Source organism: Triturus cristatus, chromosome 4_1 (genome assembly GCF_964204655.1).
Source record: "Triturus cristatus chromosome 4_1, aTriCri1.1, whole genome shotgun sequence".
Lineage (NCBI taxonomy): Eukaryota > Metazoa > Chordata > Amphibia > Caudata > Salamandridae > Triturus > Triturus cristatus.
Genome location: NC_140585.1, coordinates 926,484,345 through 926,508,571, shown reverse-complemented (window position 1 = coordinate 926,508,571; position 24,227 = coordinate 926,484,345). Strand labels below are relative to the sequence as shown.

Sequence of the window (24,227 nt, the reverse complement as noted above, 5' to 3'; positions counted from 1 at the left end):
CAAATGCTTAACACTGTCCTCTGATATTGCCTTACTGCTCGACCAAGCTACCACTTTAGAGAGTAAGGTTCTATCTAACTCTAACCTCTGCCAAACCTCTGGAGACCCTTGGACTCTATACACACTGTACCTCACTTTTGTGCAGTATATATAGAGCCAGTTTCTTACAACCCTCAAAAACACACTCCCACTAGTTGGTATTTCCCTACCCTCCGTACTGAAAAGATCCAATGTAAAAAAGTGGAATGGAAATGGCACACTCGCACAGTGTGCAAGACAAAGACAGATATAAAGCTGCACTGTCCTCTTATCATAAAAATCTTAAATCCGTGCGTAAGCTACACATCGCTAATCAGCTGGAGCAAGCTGGTAACAATTCTAGGACCCTTTACCAGATCCTGAAGACTTACACAAATCCCAGGGCTTGCGAAACTGCAGACTCCCTCACAGTCGCTTTGCGACAATATAGCTTCCTTTCTAACCCAGAAAATCGAAGCCATCTACCATAAAATCATCACATCCAACGAAATCCCATCTTACCCTACTACAGGATATCCTGCCTCCACCAACAACACTTCGCAGCTCCACTGCTTTCCCTTACTCACTCCGGTAGAGGTTGAATCTCTCCTTACCAAAACTAAATCTGGATCCCCCCTAGATATAATCCCCTCAAAAATCTCCTCCAGATTATCTGAACAGTTAGCCACACCCATCTGTACCATTCTGAATAGTTCCTTGAGGGCTGGCAGAATCCCCCCAGAATGGAAAGCAGCTCAAGCTGTACTAATTCGTAAAAATCTTAAGATCCCCACTACTGAGTTGTCCAATTACTGTCCCATCTCTTTGCTACCCCTTCAGAGCAAGCTTATTGAAAAGCATATAAACAGGCATCTGTCTGATTTTGTTGAAACCTCTCAATGCATCAATGTCTCCCAGTCAGGTTTCCGGGCCAAGCACAGTACCGAGTTCGCCTTGATAAAGGTAACTGATAACATCAGAATGGCCCTGAACAATGGTCAGGTGGCACTGTTGGTGCTGCTTGACCTATTGACGGCATTTGACACCATCTCGCACCATATCCTACTGGAAAGACTTCAGGGCATTGGAGTAAAGGGGTTTGCGCTAAAATGACTGACAGACTTTCTCACTGACACAACCCAGACAGTCACATAGGAGACCTTTGGATCTAAAACCACAAAAGTTACCAAGAGTGTACCACAGGGCTCCTGTTTGAGCCCTACTCTCTTTAACATTTATGTTACTCCCTTGGCCAAACTAATGAGGAACTTAGGGTTCAGTCCCCATCTCCTACGCGGACGACACCCAGCTCCTCCTCACCGTTGATAAATCTAGCCCTGATATACAACTCATCTTTTCTGAGGGCTTGAAGACCATTGCTTCCTGGATGAGGACCAACTTCCTCCAACTGAATGCAGAGAAATTGGAGATCATGTTGTTTGGAGGAGCAGCCATAAGCTGGACTCCCAGGTGGTTGCCGGAGGAGCTGGGCATGGCCCCTTCTCCTAAAGAAGTGGTCAAGAATTTAGGAATCTGGATCGACCAGAATCTCACGCTCGACGCTCATGCCACTACCACTGCTGGTACCTGCTTCCACACACTCAGTTTACTCAGAAAAGTATTCCCTCTGTTACCTTCCTCTACAAAAAAAGCACTGATGCAAGCCCTAGTATTAAGCCATCTGGACTACTGTAACCCACTAACGAGGCTTCCTTAAACAAGTTACAAGTTGTCCAGAATACGGCAGCCCGACTAGTAGCAAACGCCCCTCACAGAACGGCCTCTATTCCACTTCTGAATAAACTCCACTGGCTCCCTGTGAGAAAGCGGGTGAAATTCAAGATCGGCTGCATTGTTTTTAAAGCCCTTAATGGTCTGTGGCCTTCCTACCTGTCTGATAAACTTACCAAGTACACTGCCCCACGGCCCTTTCGATCAGGATCCAAGCTAGTCCTTTGCACTCCAAGAATTAAGAAGTCTCACAAGGGTGGCAAAGCATTTACTCATCTTGCCCCGACTTTCTGGAATGAACTCCCCCTCCAGCTTCGCGACTTCCAGAGCCTTCCTCAATTCAGGAAGCTTTTAAAAACATTTCTTTTCTGAGTCCCTATGGTTTGGCTGCAGCACACCGTCGTAAGCACGGAGATACCCCATACGGGGTGATTGAGGCACTATAGATTTTAATAAATATCAAATTTCAAAGTGTAAAACTGGACTATGAGGCTGCTTCGGTGACCAGGTCTCTGTCCTAATACTCCTTATTGGCCTTCCTGACCTTCTCCTTGTCAGAATTCATCACCACACTCGGGTCAGAGTATCCGAACACAACTATTCAAACCTTTCAAAAGTTTCTAAATTATATGGTTACCAATGCTTGTTTGTGCTTTGGACTAAAAAGCTGAGATTCACATTTTACTTAGAAATCCATATCCTCCTGTAGATTTTGCGTATCTTGATGGCTAAAATTCATAAATATATAATCTACTTTTAAAAATTGGTGTTGAATTTCATTTGTGCTGCATGACTTTCTTATTTCTTTGTTTGGTGCTTCCAAATGCTTTACTAACCCTGGGCGTAGTGGGCGTAGTGGGGCTACGTGTAGCATCGCGTAGTGTGGCCAAATCTACGCACACTCGCGCGCTCACTGTAGCCCCACTACACGCCGCCCGCCTCCTGCCCGCCCTCATTTTAAAATAAGTTAAACTATGTTAAAAATAAGATAAAATGCCTTACCTGCGGTGTGGCGTCCCGGGGCTCCCTCTTCCTCGTTGACGGCAACTTCTTTTCACAAATGCGCATGCGCGGACGCCCGAGCATGTGCATTACTCACGAGAAATGCGCATGCGCGTGGCGTCCGGTGAGGGCGGGCGGGAGGTGTGAGGCTGGCGGCGGGCAGCTCTGCTTCGCCCTGGCGTGTGCGTAGCGCTGCCTGCTACGCCTACTTCGTAAACCGCAAAACAGGCAGCGCTACGTACGCTCCGTGGGCAGAGCGGAGCACTACGCCCGGGTTTATGCTTTACACTAGTTCCTTTGTTTAAGCCTTGCTGCTTGAAGCCACAAATACCCAGGGTTGAGCTAAATGTTTTACAAATCAGCCTGACTTATTTCAAGACAGTTTTGCTAGTGTAATACATGGTAATGTTGCACAACCATATCATATAATACACCACAATCCTCACAAATGGCATGACTGTACATCATATAGGACTTCACAAATATTAACACTTTAACACGTAGCAGGTGGGGAAGTACCTTCAGTATTCTATGACGGTATAGTAATATTGGAATCTCAGCCAGAAAACACCAGCTTGCACAGGGCTATCCTATACTTCCCACTGCGAGTAATTTTGATCAGGCCTTTAGCAGGTTGAGCTTAACATTAAATGTTCATTTACAACTCAAGCTTTATACACAATTTTTCTGAAGGAGGCCATGTGGCCTGCTCTCCTGCCAGATATGGTTCATAAACCAACATCGACTGTCCATCCTAATTGTCTTGCCGTTTTGGCTATGCTGGCAGCATTCGCTCTAGTACTTCCTTCTAGTACTGAGGAGTTTTGTCCAGGAAGTTCACTTCAAGCTTGACGGTGAAATCGCCCTGCGGCTCTGGGGCAATGGGTAGCGGTAGTGCTTCTACTGGGATTCTTTGTTTCATGCTGGGTTTAATGACATCATTATGGCAGTTGGGATGCTCTTTTTGTCCCGTGTCAGGTGTTGTGTGTACATACACACAGAGGCTTTCTAAGACTGATTTTTAGCAGGTAAAAAAAAATTCCGGTATATCCCAAATGAGTTTACTGTAGTTTGGCATTCTGAACAAAGTTTTTCGGAGGGAAGTAAGTAAGTAATGGTTAGGGCGCTCGACCTCGGACCTGGGGGAACTGGGTTCGAGTCTCGGTAACGACGCTAAACATCCTATGATTCTGGGCAAATCACTTAATCTCCCTGTGCCTAACAAAAAAACATGAATGTGTGTCCTAATGTAACATAACTGGTGCTATGTAAAGCGCTCTGATACCTGATTGGATTCGGGTCAAGTTTGCGCTATATAAAACTCTGCAAAAAAAAAAAAAACGGTGAGCCGAGTACCTTCTTTTCACCCTTCCTTGATCTCTGTGCATGCTGATCTGCCCTCTGGATTCAGACACTTATGAGGGATCTTAATTTACTCCATGCAGCATGTGTAAATCCCCTCTAAATGAATCCTCAGATTGCACATCACAGGAGGGTCTTGCTTTACTTACAGGATTACGTCCATGTTTTTGAATCCACCCATTCCACCGATCCCAAAGCTGGTAAAGTGGTCACCAATGTCCATTTCTTTGTCACCATTGCATGCACTGAAAAAATTCTAAAAAGACGTTCCGTTCACCCCAAAGAATTCACAACACAGCATGAGGGTCTCTGTAGAAGGTGTATCTGAATGCGGGACCATTGGGCTCACAGGGACCTCCACCGCCCTTCAATCTTTCTTCACCCTACGTGTCCAAGATCTCCAGTTTCTTGTGCTTGCTAAACATGACATACACCTCAGAATTTTCCGTCCAGCAGTGCTCAATGCCCAGCTCTTTGTTCATGTCCTGTGGTGGTGCAGCACCTGCTTGAGATACGCTTTCGTGCTATCCCCATCTGAGGCACGGTGGGCCAGGCCCATAATCTTGTTATGGTCTTTGCCCATGGTTGTTGCGAAGGGTCACACTCGAGCCACCACCTGTGCTCTTTTATAAAGCTGCCACAGAAGCTTCCAGAAGGATAACTCTCCATTGTAAAATCAGGGCATAGGCAAAAGCAGGCTGGTGCAACTCTACTCTGGGTCATAAGCTCCTTCTGGAACAGTACATTGGCCACTGCCTCCATCTTCAGACAGGATTGTGCAACGCTCCTAGAGGGCCTCATTCACAAAGCATTTGCGCATCCTTGACGAGCTAAAGAGAGGATTTGTGGGCGTGATTCACAAATACCGATTCCCAGACTCGTGATTTGCAAAATTCTATGGTCACAAAATGCATTCTGAAAGTATGGCGGTAGTTTTGCAGTAGGTCAGGAGGCAAGTGGGGTACGCCTACAAGAGTGGAAGGAGACAGTGTTGGAGTGACCAGATACAAATTAGTCACTTTCGGGGTATTTACAAACGTTCCTAATCATGTTGCACAGTTAATATATTCACCATAATTGCTTCCAGGAAAGACCAATGCAAATATGTGTACTGGGCTTTAAAGAAACTCGGACATCTGCATAAGACATGTAGTGGAAGGGGATTCATAAACTGGAAAATGTATACGGGAGACAAAAGTAAAAAAAAAAAAAAAACTGGAGTTGAAGTAACTCTCTGAAATTAACCATTGACCAGAAAAGGTTAAACTAGCAAAAACTGTCACCTACGGGTTAGATGTACGCATGTAACTTTAAATCATAAAGTTGCTTTTGTTGTTGTTTTTGTTTCAATGATTAGATAAAAACAGAGCACGGCTGGGACACCTCTAACAGAACAGTAAAGTTATCACCAAATCAGGGAGGAGCCCCACGCTGCAAGGACTGTGCAAAAACCTATAGGAGAAATTAATTATGCAGTACACGGGCGTTCACCTCTGGGCATGACCCTTCCAAGCGTGAGTGCCACTACAAAGCTGAAACTCAAGAGCACTTCTTCGTGGAGAGGTTCTGGACGCCGGATGAGCATCTGTCGATGTCCAAAGAGTATGACAAAGTCTGCTGTTGTGCAAAGCGAGTGTGACTGAGAGGCTTCTTTCGAAATCAACCACAAAGCGCCCATGGAAATCACCAGCTGCCCATGTAACCGTTCTCGCCGCCGTGTGCTCTGCGGCAGGAGGCAAGGCAGACGGTGTTGACGATCGTCCCGGAGAGGGCAGCAGCCGCCTTCCGTGACGCCCTGGGTTCCAAGCCATTTTACCAGCCAGGCCCTCGTTATTTCGGCGGCGGGATCCATCTGTCCCCCTTTCAGCCCTCGCATCCCGGCTCCTCATTAGAGCACTTGAGAAGAGCAGGGAGGCCGCGCGCAAAGAGGAGCGCGAGCCAGCGAGCAGTGTCGAGAGGAGGACTGATAAACAGGCTCGCTCCGCAGCTCGCCCAGGAGGGACCGCCTCGCGACGCTCAAGAGGTGAATCTGCCTCACCTGTCCGCCGGTTAATCTTGAGATAATTCCGCCGGTGAACCAGAAAGCACAGTGGCGGCTGGTGAAGTTTTGAGAGTGGTAAGGAGGACTGATAAACAGGCTCGCTCTGCAGCTCGCTCAGGAGGGAGCGCCGTCCCCGCCTCGCGACTAGTCGCGACGCTCAAGAGGCGAATCTGCCTCACCTGTCACGCTGGTGGTTAATCTTGAGATAATTCCGCCGGTGTCCCAGAAAGTACATCTCTGCCAGGGCACACCTCCGGAATGTCCTTATAATAATTACATGTATGAATAAATGGCTCTGGAGCTGGCAAGGGCCGCTTGGAGCTAAGGAGGCCAGGTTCTACAGAGAGGTTCATCATCCCAACATTAATGTAAACAGCCCTTTAAAGTGTTTTTTCTGTATTGTTATTGTATTTATATAGCGCTTACTACCCCCTGAAGATGCGTTGAAGCGCTTCATGGCGAGTAGAACCCAAGGTAAGTGGCAAATTTGGCGGTTTTGATCAGTGACTTAGAGCCTTATATAGGAAATTTCCATTAGCAAGAAGTGGTTGCCAATTTGCACGCCAACTTTTTGCAAACGGAAAATACTTTTGTGTACCAACCTATGTACTAATACGTTGGTTTGCTAAATCCAGGATCGCAGTGGGTCACTATCCAACCTACCTCATCAATATTTATGAGGTAGGTCGCCAATCGCAAATCACCACGATTGGAGGCAATCACAGGGATGGTGACCTGAAAGCACATAGAGAGACAATGAGGCCAACCAGTGGTAAGCAATGGGTGTGCTGTGACTGTGAACATTGTTGATGACCCCTAAAAAGATAGCTGTGACTGTCTGGTATGCTTTACTTAGAAAGTCATTTTGATCACATTTGATAGTACTTTTATTTTACATCCAATTATATAAGGACCAGGTGAGATTGAGATGTGTCAGCAGGTATGCCTGGTTGAGTTATTGCATGAGATCTTGACAAGTGGGCCTGAGCTTCTGACAATGGACAAGCAGGCTTTATCTTGCTATGTGTCCTATTTTGTAGAATGAGATGTGTCATTGACTCCATGATTGTCAGGATGGGAAGAACCGGCTTGTACCAATTTTTCTAAATTCCAGTTGGTTGTCTGGATCTCTTATTTTCGCTGGGAGTGAATTCCTTAGGTTGGCAACTTGCATGGAGAAAGTAGTGTCCCTAACTGTTTTCTTTTTGCAAGGAAAAAGTATTTATTGTTGTTCTAACCAGAAATGCAAACTTGTAGGTTGAGAGTATTTGTTGGTTTTTATCTGGAGGATGCTTTGTGAGTGATATGTAATAGCGTGACTTTGAATAAACATCTTCTTGTGACCAGAAACCAGCGTTGACCCTTCAGGGCAAGAAAATGAGTGTGCTTATTTTAAGATGTAAGAGTATCTTCCATCTGTGCTCTGAATTCTTTGGAGCCATCTCATGGTTGAGAGAAGAATCTAATGATACAGACCATTGAGTAATAAACTTTTAAAAGGATGAGTGATGTTGTGAAAATCCAAGAAAAGGAAACAAGTGCCAGAGGATTTCCATTTACAATTGCAGTTACATTTAGTACTATTGTACAATAAGACACTTAGGATATCTGTTTTTTGTAGGAATTCATTACATTGCGCAGACCTCATTGACCAGCCATGAGATAAGGTAGAAAATATTGCAGTTCACAATGAGCTCCCTCGATCTCTATTCGCTCGAAACGCAGCCACCCGTCAGCCCCTTGGTACTATGATAGGCTGAAAGAATGCAAACTAGGCTGTAAAAAACAGGAACGTATTTGGAGAATAGCCTATGATCCTGTAGAAGGGCAAAAATACAAACATAGCCTGAGCAAATATAAGGAAATGATCAGGAGTGAAAAAACAATATATTTTTCACAAAACAATAAGAGCGTAAAAAGTTCTTCCAAGGAATTATTCAGCACTGTGTCCTATTGCTTACCTCGCTACCCATTCCTGAAACGGTGCCAACTCAAGCCCTGTGTGATGAGATTGCTAAGCACTTTGTTGATAAAGTGGAAAGCATTTTTAATGAATTTTTTAATGAAGTAGGTAGTTGTAAAACCAAGGCAAATTCTTTCAGTTCCAATACTGAGCCAGTAGGAGATATTTCTATTGAGAAACCATGTTTTGACAAATTTGCTGACCTAGATAAGGTGCAAGTGATGGACTTTATTGCTAACTCCAAATCAGGTTCACCTATCAACCCCTGTCCTGTGACGGTGGTAAAATTGGCACAAGATATTTTAGCAGACAACCTAGTAAAAATCTGTAATTCAATCTTTACTACAGGAGTGTTTCCTAAGCTACGGAAAAGGGCATCAATCTTGCCTACCCAAAAAAAACCCAATGTAGATTCAGCAGATGTTAACAATTATCACCCCATATCACGTCTACCTTTTCCTACTAAACTCCTGGAGAGGGCTCTGACTAAACAGCTGATGGAGTATATTAACTTACATAGCTGCCTAGATAAAACACAACATGGATTTAGGACAGGGCACAGCACGGCGTAGGCCCTGATCAAATCAGTAGAGGAAATCAGGGAAGCTCTAGATAACGGTGGAAGGGCTGCCGTTATTTTATTAGACTTATCGGCAGCCTTCGACACTATTCACCATTCTATTTTGGTGGACAGGCTAGCAGGGATCGGTGTGCCTGGGTCAGCACTTCACCTGCTTAAATCTTTTTTAGAAGACAGGATGCAATTTGTTTCTATGCACAGGTTCAAATCCAACTCTTTACAACTCTCTTGTGGAGTGCCACAGGGCTCCTCAATTAGCCCTACCTTTTTAATATTTACATCCCAGCCCTGGCTCCAATCATAAAATCCTTCATCTTTCCCATAAAGTCCTACGCCGACGATACACAAATCGTTGTAGCAGTCACGAAACAACCATTCGCCATCAGTAAGCAGTTTAGTGATTGCATGTCAGCTGGAAGTTTATGGATGAGCTCGAATAGCTTGAAATTGAATTCTAATAAAACTGAAGTGTTCCTTTTTGGAAACGACCCCTCTTTTTGGTCTCTGGAGTGGTGGCCAGCGAATGTAGGGGATTTACGAAACCAGTCGAACAGGCCAAAAATCTTGGGATAATTGTGGACTATAGGCTTACTTTCGCCAAACAGATCAGCACCCTTACTTCTACCACCTGTTTCATTTTAAGAAAAATTAGAAAGATCCTGCCTTTTATCCCAGTAAATTATCAAAAACTGGTCATATCAGCTTTGATATTGGCCAGATTAGATTACTATAATTGCCTATATTTTATTATGCAGGCCTAGCATCTGAGCAAACTCCAGGTATTGCAGAATGCAGCTGCAAGGGTCCTTACTCGCACTCCAAAAAATGTTTCAGTTTGGAATGCAATTAAACAGCTACACTGGCTGCCAGTGAAAGAGAGGATCCAATTCAAATCTTTTTGCTTTGCGTACAAAGCTTCGCACAATATAGGACCTCAGGACTTAGCTCAGAAATTTAGATGGTACTTGCCTAGTAGAGCACTTAAATCTTCCAATTCTAGAACTCTGATGGTACCAGATTTAAAAGAACAAGCTGGGGTGAAAGACGTTTTTTTTTTTTTTGTAACTTTGTTTTTATTTTTTGTTGTTGACAAATTAAACAGCAGCAAGGCAGATATTTTCCCATTTTGAAACATACATAGCAGAAAGCAGGAAATCACATTTTTGGCTCAACATTGCGTTCAAACATAATATGGCAATTACATACCCCACAACTCCCAGTAACCATCCTCCTTCTCCCCTATCAGTCCCCATCCGCGCTCTCCTCCGCCAGGTCCGCGGGTGGGTCACAGATGTTGCCTCTGGATTTATTCCGCGCTCCCCAGATCTTGCTCCATTTTTTTGGGCAGCCGCGATGAATAAATACTGTTTTTTCCGCTACCATGGCCGTGTCCATCTCTACGCACCAAGCACTAAGCGATGGCACCTCCCCCGCCCCCCACTTCTGCACTATGTTACGCTTGGCCATCAAAATCCCCAGAGTTGCCCACTCTTGCGCTAACTTTGTTAAGTCGTTTGGTTCCCTTGCATTTAGTAGACAACTCTTGGGCTCCGGCAAGAGTGACACCCCACCTGCCTGTGAAATCGTTCTCATCACTTTCACCCAATAGGCCCTGATCTTCGGGCAGTGCCAAATCGTGTGGTAAAAGGTACCCTCCTCCCCACACTGCCTAAGACAATACGGGTGCGAGGCTCTGCCCATCTTGAACACAGTGCATATGGTGTAATATGTGCGGTGCAGGATTTTAAGCTGTACTAATTTAAGTCTCGAGGGTATACCCACTTCCTTTGCTGAGGACAGCGCCTCCTGCCATTCTGTGTCGTCGAGGTCACCCACGTCTTTGATCCATTGGTACCTAAGAGATGTCGTCGGGTCCGGCAGGTTGTTAACTATCTTGCGGTAAGTGAATGACGTGGCTCGCTTAGGCATATGATCTGTCAGCAGCCTGTCCTCCAGAGGGGAGGCCTCCGGGACCCCGACTCCGGGCGGCAAGGCCGCCGCGAGTGCATGCTTTATCTGTGTATACCGATATATTTCAGTGGGCGCTAAATCGTACTGGTGCTGTAGGCGCTCGAAGGTGGCCACCCCCCCTTTATGCCACATGTCCCCCACTGTGGATATGCCAATGGCATCCCATTGATCGAAGCCCTTACTATTCCTGAGTCATCCCAGTCTCCCTGTGTCCCACAATGGAGTGAGTTGGGTTATAACCCCTTGCCAGCCCAGCCTTGCCTGTGCTGCATGCCATATGGCGACTGTGTGTTTCGTGGGCCCTATTAACGTGCGTGTGTGCTTTTTATTATAGAGGGGGGACAGCATACTTCCCGTCCCTAGTTGAGTCCTGTAAGCCTTAAATGCCGGATCTTCTTGTGCCACGTGCAGCCACTGATTAATCACTTTTAATTGCGCTGCCCAGTAGTATAGATGCACGTTGGGGAGCGCTATCCCCCCATCATACCACCCTCGCACCAGTTTGGCCTGCGCTATGCGTGCCGGTTTGTTTCCCCACATTAAGTTGGAGACCTGAGCTGCAATTGCTTTAAAATAGGTTGGGTGTATCGGGAATGGAGCATTTTCTAATACGTAAAGGAAGCGAGGGAGCGCCATCATTTTAAAAAGTGCTGCCCTCCCCAGAAGAGTCAGCTGCAACGATCCCCAGTGTGTTGTGTCCCTTTTTAGACGCTCCAGTGGGGGCAATAGGTTTCTTTTAAAGAAGCCTTCAGGGTCGGTCGTAACGTAGATACCTAAATATTTAAATGCATCGGTCGTGATCTGTAGCGGGCACCCTGCAGGTAGTTGTGGTGGAGGCCCATGCAGCATATACAAAATGGATTTGGACCAGTTGATGGTGTACCCCGATGCCCGTCCAAAAAGTGAAAGATGTTTTTAACTGGGTACCATTACCATCTGGAACAAACTCTCGTTATCCAATCGTTCAGCCACCTCCCTTCTTAAATTTAGGCGAGAGTTGAAAACTTGGCTGTTTAGTAGATCAGACTATGTTTGGGAACAGTGTGCTATATAAATCCCCTACATTATCATTAACATTACATTGTGTTCTCTGGGGCAGATTTACAATAACTGGCGCATCCCTGCATATCAGCAGGGATGCGCCAGTTATTGTGCGTCACGGCTCCGCCACCATGGATGCGCCGCATTTACAATGCGGCGCACCATGGGGCAAAAACAGGAAGATGCGTGACGCATCTGTGCCGTAAAGGCGGCGCATTGCTGGAGTTGCGTCGCAAGTGCGATGCAGCTCCAGCAAGGCTCTGGGGTGCACTATTGTTACAATGCTGCGTCAATCCTTACGCCTGCTTCAAGCAGGCGCAGGGTTTTGACGCAGCATGGGCTCAAAAGTGACTGAGTGAAATCTTGTAGATTTCACTCAGCCACTTTTAGGAGTCGTTCCTGCGACGGAACGCCCCCCCCCCCCCCCTGCGCTGGAACGTCTACTTCTGGCGCAGGGCTTTACAACGTGACGCATCTCCCAGATGCGTCACGTTGTAAATACCCCGCAGCCTGGCGCTGGTTTTGCGCTGCCGCTGCGTCACAAAAGTGACGCAACGGCGGCGTAAAAGAGGCGTAAGGCGCTTATAAATCTGCCCCTCTGTCTCTATTTCCTCCTTTATCCTCTCTTCTCCTCTCCCTGCCTCTATGGCTGGCCATAATATTACGTCACATATGTCGTCATTGTTGAGAGTGTTCAGAGGTAGAAGAGAGCATCTCTCTTGCTGGATCCTGCACACAAAGTTAGTGCAACCTGGCAGTTTCTCCCTTTTCTGCCTGTCTTTCTTTTTGTCAGCGAAAATGCTATAAAGTAGCAAAGAGGGAAAACAGACATAAAAGTTTGGAAACATCAACATAGATGTTACTGTCCTGCCTGAATGTTCAATGCTGTTTAAGGTGCAGTCCTCTCCTAAACAGCCTTGATCAACCGGATCACGTCTGTTTTGCATCAGGGGCTTTTAAAGGTGAGCCTGTTTCTGTGCAGTGAGAAAACAGATGCACAACACCATAAACAAAACGAACCAGTAGGTTCTTATCCATTTAAATAAGAGAACCATATAGCTCTCCTTCCCAGTAAAGTCAAATGCCACCAAAAAAAGCTGGCCACAGGGACAAATCAATCCATGCAGCACATCTGAACCCATGAGAGGTAGGCGCTGCGTGCACAGATAAATCCAGCTGTGCAGCTCCTCTTTATTCAGGAGAGGTGCTTAGTGCAGCAGTGGCTGGCAGGGACAGATCTAAGTATGAACTATACAGCCCACTTTATCAAGGAGAGGTGCTCAATGGGAGGCAAATCTAACTGAGCACTGCACATGTATAAATAAAAGAGTTATGTATCCAGAAAGTGCATAAGGCAGGGCAGCATCCAGTCATGTAGCTCATCTTTACCTTTTGGAGTTATGGAAGCACTGCAGAGGAATGGTAGTATTGACCCATTAAATGCAATCAACTTGGGTCTCTCCTTTTCTGCTGCAATTCTATCACCCACTCTGCACCTGTTTGCCTAGCTTTCTTTTTGTATCTCTTTTCCTGCTCTCTGTCTGAAGACCTGATTAAGTGCTTGTGGCAATGGCATTTTCTCCAACCCCCAAAGAAAGTTTCAAATCCATAACAACGTCAATCAGTTCATTCCCATACTATTCCCATGTAAAAAGAAGCTACACTTATGGACCTCCATCTAAATCTAGCACGTTCTTTGTATATTAGGAGTATCCCCCACCACCATCCAAGTCAAAATGCAACTTTTGTTGAAATGAACCATATCCTGTATAGTTCACTTGCAGGATTCGGGCTAAGTTATGAGACAGTGTCAGTATTAACCTCGGCCTTCGACAATCTGGCCTGTCCACTGCATTCAATCATATTGGCCATTAGACCTTAATCAACCTTTATGTCGTTTTGAGATTAAAAAAACGCGTTTCAGTGGATCAAATCATTCATCATTGATCAGTCATACCAACATACCAAGTTCAGTTCAGATATTTTTGTTAAAAAGCTACTCCCTTCAAGGTGGGGCGGGGGAGTAACTCTTCCAGCAATACACAGGGTGGAGGTGCAGGGGCTCTAAGAAGGGTTGAAAATACAACAAAGCCTCCTTAACTAGTAAATGGTCTCTTAAAGACCTGTGAAGTACTAGGGTGCGGCTGCAGTAAGAAGTTCGCCAGCCCGGGAAGCTGTCTCAGCCTGGGCTGGCACACACGACGGGGGGGGGGGGGGGCAATGGAATTGAATTCAAGTTAACATGCGTTCAGGCAACGCTTCCTACAACAGGAAGTGGCTTCTGTATAAACATAAGCCCTGCATATCTCCAGTGCCCTGAAAAAACGTGACCTGCCATCCAGTACTTCACACTGCCCTGCAAAACCATTTTGTTTTCAGATCTTTTCAGAACTTTCCTGCCCTACGAAAATGGATTGTATATTACCATATAGAGTTCTAAAATATTATCCCGTGGAAATATCGATTCCCAGATATCAACTGCCAAAATATCATCAAGGTAAGTATATCGATCTAAGTATGGATTTACTATTATTAATTCCACATCTGTGTAGCTTGAAGTTCTCTATATTGTGAAGGTATATAGATGTAGAGTTACATTTAGTAAATCTATACTTACAAAGGAACACAAATCAAATCACATTCAATATATTAGTTTCAGCCAAAAACAGGCCATTCAAATTGAGCATACCATACTGTTGGACTTGGCCCTTTTTGCATGGTCATCCCTGAAGTTTTTGCCTTCCTCCTAGTCTTTTTTCTGACCTGGTGTTGGTGATTTTAGGACTCTGGGCACTTTAGCACTGATGTCCAGTGTAAGTGCGTGTGCTCTCTGTGGTAAACATGGTGAGATTGTTCTACACCTGTTTGGTGAATTTAATTTACCTGTTAGGCACTTGTAAAGTGGTATCTCAGATACCCAGGGCCAGTAAATTAAATGCTACTGTAGGGCTTGCAGCGCTGATTGCACCACCCACCAAAGTACTCTTTCAAACCTGTCTCAGGCCACTGCGGGGCCTGTGCACACAGTTTACTGCCGCTGTGACGTGGCATGCAAATTGGGTGCCACGTCTGTGACCCCCTTTTACTGCATGTCAGTCACCCCTAAGGTAGGTCCTAGCTAGCCCCATGGGCAGGGTGCATTGTAGGTGAAAGGTAGGACATGTACCTTAATTGTGTGACATGTCCTGGTAGTGACAAACAGCCATTTTGGTTTCTCATTGCTATTTGGCTGCCCTCTCATAGGAATGTATTGGGGATTCCCTGATAAGAGTTTCAGTGGTAATTCCTGATATGAGAGGAGCAGCGTGGTCAAGTTTGGTATGTTTGGAATAGTGATAATAAATGCTGCGTAATGGTGTGCGCAGATTTATTATCACTATTTTAGAAATGCCGCTTTTAGAAGTTGGCATTTCTGTGTGTTATGTGTCTTTGCCTGCCTGATGTGTATTGCATGTCTGGCTATGGAGTGACAGGGGCTGGTGAGGTATGTGGCTCCAGAGGGGCTGGGTGAGTCAGCGCTAGGCTGAATGGGCAGATCTGCATTTGGAGTAGTGGGAGGAGTAGTCCCTGACCCTAAATAGGTCCGTGCCTGCCTTGTGCAATGCTGGCTCCGCCCCCCTGTGGTGTGTCTGGGGCCAGGACCTACTCTGACAATGAGGGTGTTTGAGCACTGTATAGAAATGTTGGAGTGCCCCCCAGAACTGGTTTGGACCGGGTCTAGGTCTGTGCCAGGGGGAGAGAGAAAAGACACGTGGTATAAGTACTGGGGCTGAGACCCCAGGAAGTTGTGCCTATTTGGATCTGAAAAGGACTGCTGGGTGCCAGGAGGAACCGCAGTGGGACCCAGCTGCTTACTGAGGGGGCTGGGGGGGCTGCCCTCTGCTGGGAGGCCCTGCGTGCTGGCCTGCCTGGGCCCAGCTTTGCCCTGGGTGAATTTAGGACTTTGAGTGTTGTAAGTGCTGAAATTTCCCTGGCACCAGCCCTCAGCGTGCCTGGAGTGCTCTGCTGTCCCCTTGCTTGCAGGGCGTTGGGGGTGCTGGATTTTTGCCCCTGCCTTCAGAGGACTGAGGGTCCTTGCTCTTAGATAGCCGCACTCACACACCAGAAGCACCTTCTGAACCTGAGAGGGGGGCTCCTACAGAGAATGAGGCAAAGGCTGCCTCGTTATGGGCGAGGCTCTCGTGAGGACAAGAGAGCCTCGCTTGGTCCCTGAGCCTTTGTGTGGGTTTGCCCCACTGTACCGTGTCTGCTCACACAGGAGGGTGAGGCGGGCGCCTTTTGCCACGGCCCAGGAGCCTGAGAAGTTGCGGAGACCTTGCTCTGTATTCAGGGCCTTAGAACTGGAAGTCAGGCAGAGTCCGGAGCCTGACCATGAGGAGAGCTCCCTGGGAGGAGGAAACCGGCCAGGCCGCACGGTGAGGAGACACGTGCTGGAAGAAGAAGGATCCCGGCTAAGATCAGCAAAGTAGAAGTGCAGGCTTGGCTGGCATCTGCGCCGCACCGACGCGGGCAGCTGCATTGTTATTCTCTCCAGCCCCAGGGGCATTCTTGGAGGAAGACACGGGTGAGTTGCACCCTCGCCCCCCATCGTGGTATCACGGGTGTTGGACTTGGCCCTTTTTGCAGGGTTATCCCTGAACTTTTTGCCTTCCTCCTACATTTTTTCTGACCTGTTGTTGGCTGTTTTATGACTCTGGGCACTTTACCACTGCTGACCAGTGCTAAAGTGCATATGCTCTCCCTATTGTAAATTAATGTGTGAATTTGTGATTCCATGATTGGTTGGTTTAGTTTACCTGTCAGACCCTAGTACAGTGCACCAGGAGTGCCCAGGGCTTGTAAATCCAAATGCTGCTGGTGGGCTTGCAGCACTGGCTGTGCCACCCACAGAACCAGCCTGTAAAAGTGTGTCTAAGGTCTGCCATTGCAGAACCTGCGTGCAGTCTGGTACTGTCATGCTGACTGGGCAAATGCACCCACTTGCCAGTCCCTAAACCTTCTCTTTTCTTCATATCAGACACCCCTATGGTAGGCCCAAGGGCAGGGTGCATTGTAAGTATAAGGTATGACATGCCCTGGTGTGTGTGGCATGTTCTAATAGTGAATTACAGCCATTTTCGTTTTTCACTGTTGCAAGGCTACCTGTTCTCCATAGGCCAGAATAGGCAGTTTGGTTATTACATCTTATAATCCTAACTGACTCAGGGAACATGGTAGAAATTCGAATTTAGTATGCCTGAACTCAGAATGATAAAATACATTGTTTAGTAAAGTTGGTTTTAACATGCTGTGTTTGAAAATACCACTTTTAGAAAGTAGGTATTTTCTTGTCTAACCATTCAAACCTGCCTCTGCTAGGCTGTGTATTCCTTGTCTGGAGTTTGAGTGACAGGGCTGGGGAATTCCAGGAGACAGGGTGAGGTAGCCAAGTGGTGAATAGAGAGATCTGCATCTAGATGGGTGGGAGGAGTTGCACCTGGGACCTGAATAGGGCTGTGCCTTCCCTCCACAATGCTGGCTCCACCTCCTGTGGTGCGTCTGATGTCTCTGCCCTGCACTCTGAAAGGAAAGAAGGAGTCAGGTAAACAAAGTGCTCCAGGACTGACCAGAACCGGTTTGAACAAGGCAAAGGCCCCTCTGCCCTCAGAGGACAAAGGATTTTGGGGTACAAGTATTGGGAGCCTGATCCCAAGAATTTAGATCACTTTAGGAAAACAAGAAGAAACCTCTGCTGAGGAGAGGAACCAAGAAGAAACTGAGGAGAAACTATCCCTGAAACTGGGGGATTGGCCTGCAGGGGTTGCCTACTGCCAAATAGAGGAGAAAGGAACTTTGTGTGTACTTTTGCTCAACTTGTGAAGGATCTCCAAGGTCTCGGAAAAGAGCTTGCCTCCTGCTGAAGTCTCAGGAACAACAGACTTCAACCACCAGCTCCCCAGAGTCTTTGGAAGTGCCTGCTGCTGTTTTGGGGCCTTCTAAGGGACTACATGTCGCAAGGAGCTGGAAGCGCGACTCAAGAAGGAGAAGCGTGCCGCCGTCGGAGCTGTTGTTGTCGCATCACGTAAAGGGGTTTTGCTGCTGCAGTTGTCGCATCGAGCAGAAGCTTCTCACATCATCGAAGAAGTGTCTCGCAACGCCGAAGAAGCATGTCGCCATAGCAGCCATCGTAGCTGACGCATTGCACCGCATCAAGAGAAGAGTCTCGCATCGAGGAAAAAGGGTGTTGCCGTCGCAGCCGCTGCTGTCGCATCTTGGATGACGCCGCTGTTGCTGTCGCATTGCACCGATTCAAGAAAAGCGCCTTGCATCCATGGAGAAGCGTGCTACCGTCGGAGCTGTTGTCGTCGCATCGCGTAAAGGGGTGTCGCCGCTGCAGTTGTCGCATCGAGCGGAAGCGCCTCTCAACGTCGGAAAAGAGTGTCGCCGCCAAAGCCGCTGTCGTCGCATCGCGTAAAGGGGTGTCGCCGATGTAGCTGACGCATCGAGTCGAGTCTTCTTGCAACATCAGAGAAGCGTGCCGCATCTGGAAGATATTCACGTCTTTATTTCTTTGCACCAAAATCTTCAACGCATCAACATCGTTGCAACACTTTCATTGCCCTGCGTGTCGCATCTGCAGGTACATTGACTTAAAGTGTCGTAATTAAGAACTGAAGAGAACTAAGCTAAATTCTACCATCTTAAAGTAACTGTATTGTGGATTTTTGTCGTTTATGGTCTTGTGGTAAATCTATATAAAGAATACTTATTTTTGATATGAAACCTGTGTGGTGTCCATCTGTAGTGTGGTCACTTGATTACTGTATATGTTACCATGACTAGAGGCGAGGGTCTCTATTTGTCACAAGTGCATACCTGTGCCAACTAGAGACCCCCAAGTCTAACAACGGGCATTCCTGGTATTTTCTTGGCAGCTGCGCCGCATGGTCGCGGGCAGCTGCATGCTTATCTGCAACATGGGGGCACTCCGGTTGGGGAGGACACAAGGGTGAGTTACACCCCTCCCCCGATTAGTTTGCAGATTTTTTGGGGGCATCGTTTCGGCTGTACCTGCAGCTAGGGGGCTAGTGGAAGCCCCGTGTCAGATGGACACGCACCACGAGTACAGCCCTGGCTTTGCGGGGACGCCCAGGAAGGGCCCCCAAAGTTGAGGCCAGTCGGCCTGACGGTCGCCCCTATGTTAAAAGGGGCCATGATGTGATATTATGTTCTGCATCACAGGTTATATTGGGATGTTTTACCTAAAAGATTGATACATAATGCGTTATGCTGATCATGTTTTTGCCTTATAGGCTGTCCTAGGTGATATTAGGACGTGCACCACTGTTGATGATGTTTAGACGTAATGGGTTATGTTTAGTACCCATGTGTGCAGTGTTTATTATTGTACACTGCTGCTGATTATGTTGGGCCTAGCTTGCCATATTAGGAAGGGCTGTGATGTTTATGCCTCATGCCGCACGATCTATGCCTAATATGTTTTAGCCTAATGCGTGGTGCTAAGAGCACCTGTACCTGTGGTCACTGGATGCTTTATTACTTGTGCTTTCTAATGGCTCTGACAGTGGCCCGATTGGCCCTGTCATGTATATAATCCCCTGTGAAGTATAACTTAGTGCCAGGTGGCACAGTGTATATATGTGATTGCATTTTAATGTCTTTTGTGATAATACAAAGGCTATTTTTTTATAACCTTGTGTGGAATTTCTTTTGTGGTGTGCCTAGTGTGTCACTGCTGTGTGAGTGTGTTGCGCAAGTGCTTTACACATTGCCTCTGGAATAGGCCTGACTGCTCGTGCCAAGCTACCAAGGGGGTGAGCAGGGGTTATCTCCAGTGTGTAACTCCCTTGCCCTGACTAGAGTGGTGGTTTCTGCCTGGCTTAGGCACTTGCCCTAGCCAACCAAAAATCCCATTTCTAACACATACAAAATAATTACTTTACAAATGTGTGTAGATGTTCACAAATATTTCATTCAGTCATTAAAAAAATGTCAATCTCTCTTGGTCGATTAACCATGTAGTTATAGTAAAAATAGAAGTATAAGAAATTAATGATTAAGATTTTGAAGAAAACTGGAACTTGTAAGTTTGCAAGGCAGGAAAATATAGGAGACTACTGGCAGAAAAAAGGCATCTGAGTCTATCCGGTAACAAAGTAACATTGCCGTGCTCGAATGCCTTATGTTATGTTTCTTAAAGTGTGGGTGAAGAAGCTGCCTTTTCACTTGCAAGCAGTTAGCACATAAAAGCATAAAATGTAGCTGGGTTTCTTGGTTTCCTACCCCCAGTGATTTAAGTGGGCTGGAACTCACTGATACTGAGTACCAGCACTTCTCAGTGTTCTCCCCTTGACTACCAGGACTTCTCCTTGTGTCAGGGGAGTACTGGTACTCTTAGTGGCATGCTGGGGTCAGGCTCTGGGGTATGGGCTCCTGATAGTTAATAGTCAGTGTATTCCAGAGACAGGTTGCTCCTGTAGCTTTACACTCTATCTGACAGCGCTACAGGAATAAGGAGATGTGCCTTGGCAGTATATAGCTCGCAACACTGTAATGGTCACACTTGTAAGGGTGGGGGCCCTAGGCTGCCACGCAGTAACAATGACCACACAGACACAGTGGTTTAATTTCTAGAACTAGCCAAGGGCATGTGTGCCCAGCCCCTTTTATTGGCAAGGTCACATGACCTGTGACACCAGTGATGGATGAGTGTGGGATGACTGTGGAAACTAGCCCTCAAGGCGGGGCTGGTGGAAACACAGCATTTGTGGGAAACACAAATTGAATGATTAAGAAAGTAAGTTTTATGAGAATTAACATTTTAACCAAATTCGCTCTTCCAAAAATGGTTAAAGGTAGATGTGCCCAATTTGCCATCAGGTTACATACTTCTCTCTTAGCATTGTTGAAATTTACTTCTGAAAGTTTCATGATGTCCTGTGTTATTCTAACCCCCAGATACCTCATCTCTTTTTTGATCCTCTCATGCCCTCCTTCAGTATTCCAAACCATCATCTCGGTCTTATCTCTATTAATCTTATTTCCTGTGATCTTATCAAAATCTGTAGTTAGTTTACCAACATGCTCCATTGTAGCCTACAGGTCAACTTTATAAATCATCAGACTGTCAGTGCACATGGCCAGCTTTTTCCCCAACCATTGCACCTGAAAGGGGGAATCTCTAACCCACTTCTGATTCTTCTAGCCGATGGCTCAATATACAGATTGAACAGTAGAGGCGACAGGGGCAGCCTTTTCTTGTCCCTTTGGTTATCTTAAAGGAAGGCGTCAGAGCCCCATTTACCAACACCTTTGCACTTGTGACTTGGGGACTTGTATAATTAGGCCAGTGAATTACAAAACCTATCTCCGAAATATAAGGATTTCATGACTGTTTGTAAGAATATCTAATTAACCCGGCCGAAAGCTTTGTTGCATCAAGAGCTGTGACTGCCAGGGGGCAGTTATAAACTGTCGTTAGATCTATAGCGCCAATCAGAGTTCATGTTAGCTCATGTAACAATACCCCATATAAATCCTTTCTGATCCTCATGTACCAGTTTACTCATACTGCCATTAAGCCTTTTAGCCAGTATTTTAGCAAAAATCTTATAGTCATTATTTAATAGTGACACTGACCTGTACGACTCACAATTCCTAGCACACTTTCCAGGTTTCAAAATTAAAGGTGGCCTCATTCCTTGACTCAGGTTAGGGCGTCCCTTTTATGAACATCTCGTTGAATAGGTCTGTTAGAATTGGAGCTAGGACTTCTGCTAAGGCTCTGTAGACTTCCTGGAGCGGGCCCGGAGCTTTCCTCTGTTTGCCAGCCTTTAGTGCTTGATCTACTTCAGTAGTTGTTATCTGTTTATTTAAGACTGCTCTTTTATCTTCACTCAGAACACCAAATTGATCCTGATTTAACCAGCTTTTCACCTCCTCTTCTGTAATCCTTAACTCCTATTGATATAGTCTTTCAAAATAACTATAGAAGACTCCCTCAATATCCCTCCCATTCCTTAACACCACCCCAGTGTCCTTGCATTTGATTTCATTAACCAGATTCCTCAAGCGGTCTTTATTAGGTCTCGCCTGGCGAACACAGCGCGAAGCGCTGCAGTCGCCAGCGAGATCTATTGTTGCTGACTTGCCTCGGAAGTGGGACAGGAGATGGGCACGAGCAAGGCTTTTGGCGGATTTGAGCCTGTGTACGCGCACGTGATCACGCACGTCCACACACGTGATGTGCACATCTCCTGTCCCCCTTCCGACCACATGCCAGCCCCGTTTGAGCGGCCCGCTGCAAGACGGGGCCGCTCAGAATGCCAAAAGGACACTTTGCCAAAAGGACACTGTGCCTCGATCAGGCACCAACAATAGCCCACACGGAGCCCCCCAGCCCTTCTTCACTCACCGGGCTGCTCTTCTGGGGGGGGCTCCTCCTCACGTCTGCAGCACTTCTCTTGCGGAGCTTCCCTGCACTCCAGGGTGCCCCGCGCTGCCGTGGGCAGCCTCGGCCGCCGCAGTCTTCACCCGGGTCCCCTCCTGGGACCCGGGGCTTCTCTCCACTCCGGCCGCCACCGCGGGGCTCTCCCTTCAGCATGGGAGCCCCGCGTTAGCACGGCATGCCGGTTTCTCTTTTTGCCGGAGCAGGCCCCGCCCACGTCCCCAGTCAAGGGCACCTGACTTCCGGTTTGTTAGCGTCCGGGACTGAAGACTAGAAGTTAACAAGCATTTGCAATGCCATAGGTCTCGCATTGACACAAGTTTGAACTATTGACATTTGCAAATAATAATGCCTTTTATTTTTGTTTTCTTTTTAAAAACATAAATGTCAATAGCTCAAACTCGCGTCAATGTGAAACCTATTGCATTGCAAATGCTTGTTTATTTTCCATGCTATTAGCTTGCTACAGTTTTTCTAAATGAGTGATTTCCTTCCGGTATGCTCTCCTCCTTATTGCCGACAGGCTGCCTATCTTCCCTCTTAAGTAGGCCTTATACACATCCCATACTATTCCCACAGGTGCAGAACCTAAATTAAATTGAAAAAACTATTTTGTCTCCTTATTCAGCACTTCTATTAAATCTTGTTCAAATAACAAAGTGCGATCCGTTGTCCACCTGGTCTCTATATCCCTATCTGCTAAGGCCAAATCTAACAACACAGCGGAATGATCTGATAAATGGACCCCAATATGTTTAATATCCTGTACCAGATCTTTTAGACATATGTCTACTAAAAAGTAAGCAATCCTAGATTGGTTCTGGTATTTCCTTTTATGATACCTATATCCTCTTCTAGCCCCAGATCTCTGATGCCAAATATCACAGAAGCCTATTTGTTCTGTAGTCAGTCATGGGCCGGTGTGGATTGCTCGGATCCTCTTTGACGCCCCACAACCAACGTCACTCAGGACATCTGAACAGACCACAACCAAGTCTCCCGTGCAACCACATAGGTGGATGGTACAAATGGTCAAGTATGCTGCCTTCAGCAGGTTTCAGGTTCACTTGGTCTAACCGAAGACTTCTTGGGGCAAGCCTCTCACAGCTCCAAAGGAGGCTCATTGACCTTGGGGTGTTTCATAAGCACAAGGCTTCACTCTAGATGTCCAGTGCTACTTGGATGCTCTCAGGGAAGCACTTGTTGGCGATAACACTCACAGTTCTTATTCTGTTCTTTATGGTGTGCCAGATATCTGCTGCACACCATTCTCTTCTTTTTCTTAGTGCTCTGGTGCTGTGACCTCGTGCCCCACTTTTCTTCTTTCGTCTTCTTACTTGTTCCTCTTCATTTAAAGTTGTGGCCTCATGCCACTTATACAATTTCATATTCTTCTTCACAACATGGTCTGGTGCCATCATGCCTTACCCTTATTTCTTTTGCTCAGGCCTCTACATGTGATGTGCACTTCACATGGATCTCCCTGGCCACTTCCTACCCCTAGGACTGAGCCTTCTCCTCATCTACTGACCAGACCTCTTGTCGTGACCTTCTTCTTTTCACAACCTCTTACAGGTCTTCTTCTTGGGCCTTTCACAGGCCTTATCTTCATGAGCCTCTCACAGGCTGTCTCCTTGTGGCCGTCTCCTTGTGGACCTCTCACAGGTCTTCTCTCTGTGGGCTTCTCTAGAGTCCTGTCCTTTTCCCAATGATCCTCACTCGATGGTCATGTGCATGTGTCTTGAGACGCCGCCATTCTGGCAATTGCTCCTGACTCCATTCAGGCATGCTTCACAGGGTCTGTGACCTTGTGACGACATTGGTCCTCTCCATCACAGTGCTCTCTCTCCCAGGCTCCTGCCTGTGCTGTCCGATCCCCAGATGCAGACCTTAACGCCTCCCTGACCTCATTTTCTTTCCTTTCTTGGTGGATCTCTCCCTCTCCTCCAGATCTGGCACACTCTCTGTCTGTCACTGATATCCCTTCTCACAGGGTCTCTACCATGGGCACTTGGCATCACAATCTTGTCCTTACTTTGCTGGGCTGCCTTGGTTGCACTCAAATTGCTTA

General features: G+C 46.7%; 1 pseudogene; it reads right to left on the bottom strand.

The window, feature by feature from the left end:
• Positions 1–4,114: 4,114 nt before the first annotated feature.
• Positions 4,115–4,696, bottom strand: LOC146855835 (dnaJ homolog subfamily B member 1 pseudogene; annotated as a pseudogene).
• Between the last annotated feature and the right edge of the window lie 19,531 nt (positions 4,697–24,227).